Here is a 9,062-nt window from a genome sequence, read left to right as displayed (position 1 = left end):
CGAGGCTGCCTCTCTTCCTTGCTCGGGCAGGCTTCGGCGTTCGTCGTCTCCGGAATACTAGCTGCCACCGTTGCATGTTTCTATGTTCGTTTGCTTTTGTCTGATTGTTGTTACACCTGTTATCGTTTAGTGTAATTAGTGTCCTATAAGTTCTCGTTGTGTTTGTCTAGTGTTGTGTGTTATTGTTTTACTGTCGTGCCGGTAGGCTGTTATTCTACTGTTTGCTCGGTTGAGCTATTTCTCCATATTGTTTGGAGTGTTTTGTCGCACCTGTTAGTGCGCCCGTTATTTTCGCCTACGTGCGGAGTTTTCGCCTCAGGGCATTTATTCGTGATTGTTTTTGTGTGCATCTACTAAAGTCTGTTGGACTAACGTTCTGCGTCCCTGCGCCTGATTCCACCACCACACCCACCTACATCTACCTTGACAGAATAACACACCACAAGAATGGAATCAGCAGGAGCCACAGCAGCACAGGCGACGCTGGAGGACCGGGTCCGCGAGCAGAATGACCAGATCCTGCGGATGGGGTCCGCACTGCAGGAGGTGATCACCACCATCCGAGGCTGGGAGACCCGAGGGACACCTCCACCACCATCCTCCCTGCCCGCACCATCGGCAAGTCAGCCCATTCCCGCTCCGGAACCCAGAGGAGTTCGACTCTCGCTCCCGAGGGCCTACGATGGGACCGCTGCCGGGTGTCAGGGATTCCTTCTCCAGGTGGAGCTTTACCTGGCCACCGTGCACCCGGCGCCCTCGGGACACGAGAGCGTGTCCGCCCTGATCTCCTGCCTTTCCGGTAAGGCGTTGGAATGGGCCAACGCAGAGTGGAGGAGAATCGACGCTACCCCCATCACCTACGACGAGTTCTCCCGCCGCTTCAGGGCGGTGTTTGACCATCCCCGGAGGGGAAAGCGGGGGGAGCGTCTGTTCTGCCTCCGGCAGGGGAAGAGGAGTGCCCAGGAGTTCGCCTTAGAATTCCGTACTCTAGCGGCGGATGCAGGGTGGAATGAGCGGGCCCTCATCGATCACTACCGATGTAGTCTACGTGAGGACGTCCGTAGGGAGCTGGCCTGTAGGGACACCAGCCTCTCGTTCGACCAGTTGGTCGACATGTCCATCAGGCTGGATACCCTGCTAGCTACCCGCGGACGTCCCGAGGGGGTCCGTCCATTTCACCCTCCAGCGCCTCCGAGCCGTGCCCCATGGAGCTCGGGGCGCTGGCGCTAGAGAGAGGAGGGGTCGGATGACGAGGGGGTCCATCTCCTGTACCAACTGTGGTCGGGGAGGACACACCGCGGCTAGGTGCTGGGGATGGCCTCCTAGGGGGAGAAGACGACAGGTCCCGCACTGGGGAGTCCTTCCAGGTGAGTAGGCGCCCCACTCACCCAGAGCTCTCTGTTGCACACTTCTGTATGCCTGTGCGTTTTCCACAGGTAGCACCTCATTCCCAGCATAAGGCGCTGGTAGATTCAGGCGCGGCTGGGAATTTTGTTGATAAGAAATTTTGTTTAGCCTTAGGGATTCCCCTTCTCCCTGTTGACGTTCCCTTCCCCGTTCATGCCCTAGATAGCCGTCCGTTGGGTGCGGGCTTGATCAGGGAGGTCACGGCGCCACTTAGGATGTGTGCGCAGGGGGTCATCAGGAGATGATCCAGCTATTTCTGATCGACTCGCCTGCGTATCCGGTGGTGCTGGGCATGCCCTGGTTGAGTACCCATAACCCATCTATTTCGTGGCAGGAGAGGGCTCTAATGGAGTGGTCTGCCCAGTGTGTGGGTCGATGTTTAGGCGTTTCCGTAGGGGGCTACCTCAGTGGAGAGTCCAAACCAGGTGCCCGCATTGCACGTTCCCCTGAGTATGGGGATTTGGCTATTGTGTTCAGTAAGTCGAGGGCGACGCAGTTGCCTCCCCATAGGCAGGGAGATTGTGCGATAGACCTCCAGGCAGGAGTTGCGCTCCCACGGAGCCATGTGTATCCTCTGTCTCAGGAGGAGAAGAGAGCTATGGAGACTTACATAGACGAATCTCTGAGACAAGGATACATACGGCCCCTCCACTTCCCCTGCGTCCTCGAGTTTCTTTTTTGTGAAGAAAAAGGATGGGGGGTTACGCCCGTGCATTGACTACCGTGGTCTCAATCAGATCACGGTGAAGTACAGTTATCCACTCCCGCTGATTGCGACCATGACGGAGTCATTGCACGGGCGCGTTTCTTCACTAAATTAGATCTCAGGAGCACGTACAACTTGGTGCGCATTAGGGGGCGATGAATGGAAGACAGCCTTTAGTACCACCTCGGGCCATTACGAGTATCTTGTCATGCCATACGGGTTGATGAACGCTCCTTCAGTTTTCCAATCATTCGTGGATGAGATCTTCAGGGACATGCAGGGGCAGGGGGTGGTCGTGTACATAGATGACATTCTCGTGTACTCGCCTACCCGAGTCGAGCATGTGGCCCTGGTGCGCCGAGTGTTGCGGAGGCTGTTGGAGCACGACCTGTATGTCAAGGCAGAGAAGTGTCTGTTCTTCCAGGAGTCGGTCTCCTTTTTGGGTTATCAGTTGTCTGCGTCAGGGGTGAAGATGGAGGTAGACCGGGTGTCAGCCGTGCGTAATTGGCAAACGCCAACCACTGTGAAGGAGGTGCAGCAGTTTTTGGGGTTTGCGAATTACTACCGGAGGTTTATCCGGGGTTTTGGACAGGTGGCAGCTCCCATAACGTCTCTTTTGAAGGGGGGTCCGGTGCGTCTGCAGTGGTCAGCCGAGGCGGACAGGGCGTTTGGGAGGCTGAAGGACCTGTTTACCTCGGCCCCGGTGCTGGCGCATCCGGATCCTCTTTGCCATTTCAGGTAGAGGTGGACGCGTCAGAGGCCGGGGTAGGAGCCGTGCTTTCATACGGTCCGGCGCGCCACCCAAACTCCGCCCCTGTGCTTTTTATTCCAAGAAGCTCAGTCCGGCGGAGCGAAACTATGACGTAGGGGACAGGGAGCTGTTAGCCGTGGTACAGGCCCTAAAGGTGTGGAGGCACTGGCTTGAGGGGGCTCAACACCCTTTCCTCATTTTGACGGACCACCGTAACCTGGAGTACATCCGGGCAGCGAGGAGGCTGAACCCTCGCCAGGCGAGGTGGAATATGTTTTTGACCCGGTTCACATTTAAGATCACGTACATCCCTGGGTCACAGAACGGTAAGGCAGACGCACTGTCTCGGCGGTATGACACGGAGGAGAGGTCCGTGGAGCCCACTCCCATGCTGACGGAGTCTTGTCTGGTGGCACCGGTAGTGTGGGAGGTCGATGCTGAACTCGAGCGGGCGTCACGCACCGACCCTAGTCCACCTCAATGCCCGGAGGGTCGGAAGTACGTTCCGCTCGAGGTTCGGGATCGATTGATCTATTGGGCTCACACGTCACCCTCCTCTGGACACCCTGGTATCGGCCGGACAGTGCACTGTCTTAGTGCCAAGTACTGGTGGCCCACGTTGGCGAGGGATGTGAGGGTTTATGTTTCCTCCTGCTCGGTGTGCGCCCAGTGTAAGGCCCCTAGACATCTGCCTAGGGGTAAGTTACTACCCCTGCCCGTTCCACAACGACCATGGTCTCACCTCTCGGTGGATTTCCTCACTGACCTTCCTCCTTCACAGGGGAATACCACTATACTGGTCGTTGTGGATCGGTTTTCTAAGGCCTGTCGTTTGCTCCCTATGCCGGGCCTTCCTACTGCCCTGCAAACCGCCGAAGCACTATTCACCCATGTGTTCCGGCACTACGGGGTACCCGAGGATATTGTGTCTGATCGAGGTCCCCAATTTACCTCCAGAGTCTGGAGAGCTTTTATGGAGCGGTTGGGGGTCTCGGTGAGCCTCACCTCGGGTTACCACCCGGAGAGTAATGGGCAGGTGGAACGTGTGAACCAGGATGTGGGTAGGTTTCTTAGAACATACTGCCAGGACCGGCCGGAGGAGTGGGCCAGGTACGTTCCCTGGGCCGAAATGGCCCAGAATTCCCTACGCCATTCCTCCACTAACCTAACCCCTTTCCAATGTGTGTTGGGTTACCAGCCGGTTCTGGCACCTTGGCAGCAGAGCCAGATCGAGGCTCCTGCGGTGGATGAGTGGGTGCGGCGCTCTGAGGAGACATGGAACGCTGCACACGTCCACCTGCAGCGGGCCCTCCGTCGTCATAAGGCGAGCGCCGATCTCCACCGCAGTGAGGGACCGGTGTACGCACCTGGTGATCGAGTCTGGCTCTCTACCAGAAACCTGCCCCTCCGCCTGCCCTGTCGGAAACTGGGTCGGCGGTTTGTAGGGCCATTTAAAGTCCTGAGAAGGTTGAACGAGGTGTGTTACAAATTACAACTACCTGTTGAGTATAAAAGTATTAACCCCTCGTTCCATGTGTCTCTTCTCAGGCCGGTGGTAGCTGGCCCACTCCAAGAAAGTGAGATCAGGGAGACTCCTCCGCCCCCATTGGACATCGAGGGGGCACCGGCGTACTCCGTGCGGTCCATCTTGGATTCGAGACGTCGGATGGGGGGTCTCCAATATCTAGTGGAGTGGGAGGGGTACGGCCCGGAGGAACGGTGCTGGGTGCCGAGGAGAGACATTTTGGACCCGTCTCTCCTGACGGAATTCCATCGTGGGCACCCGACGCACCCTGCTCCGCGTCCTCCTGGTCGCCCCGAGGCCGAGTCGGCGCACGTCTGGAGCCGCGCGTCAAGGGGGGTACTGTCACGGTTTCGGCCGAGGCTGCCTCTCTTCCTTGCTCGGGCAGGCTTCGGCGTTCGTCGTCTCCGGAATACTAGCTGCCACGTTGCATGTTTCTATGTTCGTTTGCTTTTGTCTGATTGTTGTTACATCTGTTATCGTTTAGTGTAATTAGTGTCCTATAAGTTCTCGTTGTGTTTGTCTAGTGTTGTGTGTTATTGTTTTACTGTCGTGCCGGTAGGCTGTTATTCTACTGTTTGCTCGGTTGAGCTATTTCTCCATATTGTTTGGAGTGTTTTGTCGCACCTGTTAGTGTGCCCGTTATTTTCGCCTACGTGCAGAGTTTTCGCCTCAGGGCATTTATTCGTGATTGTTTTTGTGTGCATCTACTAAAGTCTGTTGGACTAACGTTCTGCGTCCTGCGCCTGATTCCACCACCACACCCACCTACATCTACCTTGACACTGAGCCTCATTTTGACTTGTTTTAAGGACATTACACCAAAGTTGGATCAGCCTGTAGTGTGGTTTTCCACTTTAATTTTGAGGGTGACTCCATATCCAGACCTCCATGGGTTGATAAATTTGATTTCCATTGATAATTTTTGTGTGATTTTGTTGTCAGCACATTCAACTATGTAAAGAAAAAAGTATTTAATAAGATTATTTCATTCATTCAGATCTAGGATGTGTTATTTTAGTGTTCCCTGTTTTTGAGCAGTGTACATATGAGATGAGTAACGCAAGATATGTAAACATTATTCAAGTGGCTAGTGTTCCATTTCTTAAAGTGGCCAGTGATTTCTAGTCTATGTCTATAGGCAGCAGCCTCTAATGTGCTAGTGATGGCTGTTTAACAGTCTGATGGCTAAGAGATAGAAGCTGTTTTTCAGTCTCTCGGTCCCAGCTTTGATGCACCTGTACTGACCTCGCCTTCTGGATGATAGCGGGGTGAACAGGCAGTGGCTCGGGTGGTTGATGTCCTTGATGATCTTTTTGGCCTTCCTGTGACATCGGGTGCTGTAGGTATCCTGGAGGACGGGTAGATTGCCCCTGGTAATGCGTTGAGCAGACCGCACCACCCTCTGGAGAGCCTTGCGGTTGTGGGCGGTGCAGTTGCTCTCAATTGTGCATCTGTAAAAGTTTGTGAGGGTTGTAGGGTATAGGGCGTATACCTGCATATAGCCTTCACTACACCACTGGCCCTTTTACAAAAATGTCACTCTCCTACATGAGTGCGCTGGTTGCTGTCCTTTCAGCATCACGAGCCTGTCACACACTGAAGGTCCAATAGGTTCGCCACTATGCAAACATGTCTATAATAGATATAAAGACTGTTACAATTTCCCCCAGTTTCCCCTTACTAATAGTGAGCGCACAACTCTCCAACAATTTCCCCCGCTCTTCCCTACCACCAAGTAAAGGAAATCCGGACAAGGTTTGAAGATATTTTGCAGTGAAAGTAAAGGACAGTAATGTTATGAGTAAAGTAAGAATCCCAGGTTTCAATAGGTGATAAGATATTCATGTTTCAAGAAAGGAGTGTATATACTGTAATTGGCCTGGCGAAGCACTTTTATGTGCTGACTGAATGGAAGCTGATAATTTAGTTTTTTACTCCGCTGGTCTCTGCTGGTCTCGGGAAGAAATTACTAGTCCTCACTGTCGGAGACCGAGTCAAGACCAAGTAAAAATGTATCCGACACTGAGACAAGACTGAGGCACTCAATGTGTGGTCTCGAGACCAAACTCAAGATCGGTCTCGACTAGCCTAATACATCACTGCTTCATGGTGATGTATCCTGAATAGGTACACAAAGGTAGAAATATGCAATGTCCTTCTTTTGCATATTTGGGTATTATTCTACACACTGGCTATTATTGTAATGAGCTCCGCCTCCAAACAAGACCCCATTTGGTTGGTCCGGACCAGACCAAATCTGAACCAATCATAGACATCTATGTTTCACAAGTTTGGAAATCACAGTACAGCACAGTAGAGTACAGTAAAGTAGATATGTTCCTTACAGTACAGTACAATACAGTACGTTATACTGTTCTCTACTCGAGTGACAGCCATGGTCGTCCGGTGTTGGTCAGTTCTCAGTGGGTGAGGATGCTCGTTACAGTAAATGGAAAGAGGGTTGGTGGTAGGTGTCAGTAAGAGTTGGGAGAGGTGACATCAACTGGAGAGAGAGAGACAGAGAGAGAGAGGGAGAGTGAGAGGGAGGGGTAGTCCAGACTGTTTTCACAGTCTTGCTTTGACCACCAGATGACAGAAAGAGAAGAAAAAAAAAGTTATGAACTGAACATAACAGTATGCCAATGGAAGGGAGGACAGTAGCAGGTGACCCAACTGTGGTTTGTGACTACTAAAATTTCCCATTGTATCCAATTCAATTGCAGTAATTCCGTTACCAGAATTACGAGTTTTAATCACTTAATAATTAATAAACAAACACTATAAATAATTGGTAGGTCTACCTTTATTTTTTTACTTCTGTGAACTTTCATCATCCTCCCTCCTCATGAGGGAGAGAAATTAGAAAATATCTTAAAGATATGTGGGTTTTTGACACAAGGCAATGTTTCTTAAACTTACAGAAGGAAAATAATTTATTCAAAACTTAATTCTGTATGTGTTGATATTAGTTTGCGAAGGTCATTATTTCAAAATTATTGTGTTTTGATGTATTTCTAATTCCAGAAAATGATGTCATGGCTTTAGAAGCTTCTGATAGGCTAATTGACATCATTTGAGTCAATTGGAGGTGTACCTGTGGATGTATTTCAAGGCCTACCTTCAAACTCAGTGCCTCTTTGCTTGACATAATGGGAAAATCAAAAGAAATAAGCCAAGACCTCAGAAAAAAATTGTAGACGTACACAAGTCTGGTTCATCATTGGGAGCAATTTCCAAACGCCTGAAGGTACCACGTTCATCTGTACAAACAATAGTACGCAAGTATAAACACCATTGGACCACGCAGCCGTCATACCGCTCAGGAAGGAGACGTGTTCTGTCTCCTAGAGATGAATGTACTTTGGTGTGAAAAGTGCAAATCAATCCCAGAACAACAGCAAAGGACCTTGTGAAGATGCTGGAGGAAACAGGTACAAAAGTATCTATATCCACAGTAAAACGAGTCCTATATCGACATAACCTGAAAGGCCGCTCAGCAAGGAAGAAGCTACTGCTCCAAAACCGTCATAAAAAAGCCAAACTACGGTTTGCAACTGCACATGGGGACAAAGATTGTACTTTTTGGAGAAATGTCCTCTGGTCTGATGAAACAAAAATAGAACTGTTTGGCAATAATGACCATCGTTATGTTTGGAGGAAAAAGGGGAAGGCTTGCAAGCCGAAGAACACCATCCCAACCGTGAAGCACGGGGGTGGCAGCATCATGCTGTGGGGGTGCTTTGCTGCAGGAGGGACTGGTGCACTTCACAAAATAGATGGCATCATGAGGAAGGAAAATTATGTGGATATATTGAAGCAACATCTCAAGACATCAGTCAGGAAGTTAAAGCTTGGTCGCAAATGGGTCTTCCAAAGTTGTGGCAAAATGGCTTAAGGACAACAAAGTCAAGGTATTGGAGTGGTCATCACAAAGCCCTGACCTCAATCCTATAGAAAATGTGTGGGCAGAACTGAAAAAGTGTTTGCAAGCAAGGAGGCCTACAAACCTGACTCAGTTACACCAGCTCTGTCAGGAGGAATGGGCCAAAATTCACCCAACATATTGTGGGAAGCTTGTGGAAGGCAACCCAAAACATTTGACCCAAGTTAAACAATTTAAAGGCAATGCTACCAAATACTAATTGAGTGTATGTAAACTTCTGACCCACTGGGAATGTGATGAAAGAAATAAAAGCTGAAATAAATCATTCTCTCTACTATTATTCTGACATTTCACATTCTTAAAATAAAGTGGTGATCCTAACTGACCTAAGACAGGGAATTTTTACTAGGATTAAGTATCAGTAATTGTGAAAAACTGAGTTTAAATGTATTTGTTTTAGGTGTATGTAAACGTCTGACTTCAACTGTATATGCCTTAATTTAAAAAAAAAATAGACTCAGCTTTCATTTGACACCCAAGTTTACATGCTCCTATGAACTTCACATGTTGGTGCTCATGGGCCCTTTTACTTGGAAATGCCCATAAGTGCTTGACCACTGGCACAAGCATAACTTTTACTCATGCCTTAAATATTGTGAACTGTTGCTGTCTTTTCTCCAAATATGCCTTTATATAATAAGAACTCCACACCCCCTTCTCCTTTTCCTTAACCCCTCCTTTTCTCCTCTCTATCTTCTCAAACACACAGTTGTCGCCTGTGATTCGTTGT

The sequence above is a fragment of the Coregonus clupeaformis genome, chromosome 18, assembly GCF_020615455.1.
Source record: "Coregonus clupeaformis isolate EN_2021a chromosome 18, ASM2061545v1, whole genome shotgun sequence".
Lineage (NCBI taxonomy): Eukaryota > Metazoa > Chordata > Actinopteri > Salmoniformes > Salmonidae > Coregonus > Coregonus clupeaformis.
This window is presented reverse-complemented; position numbering follows the sequence as displayed.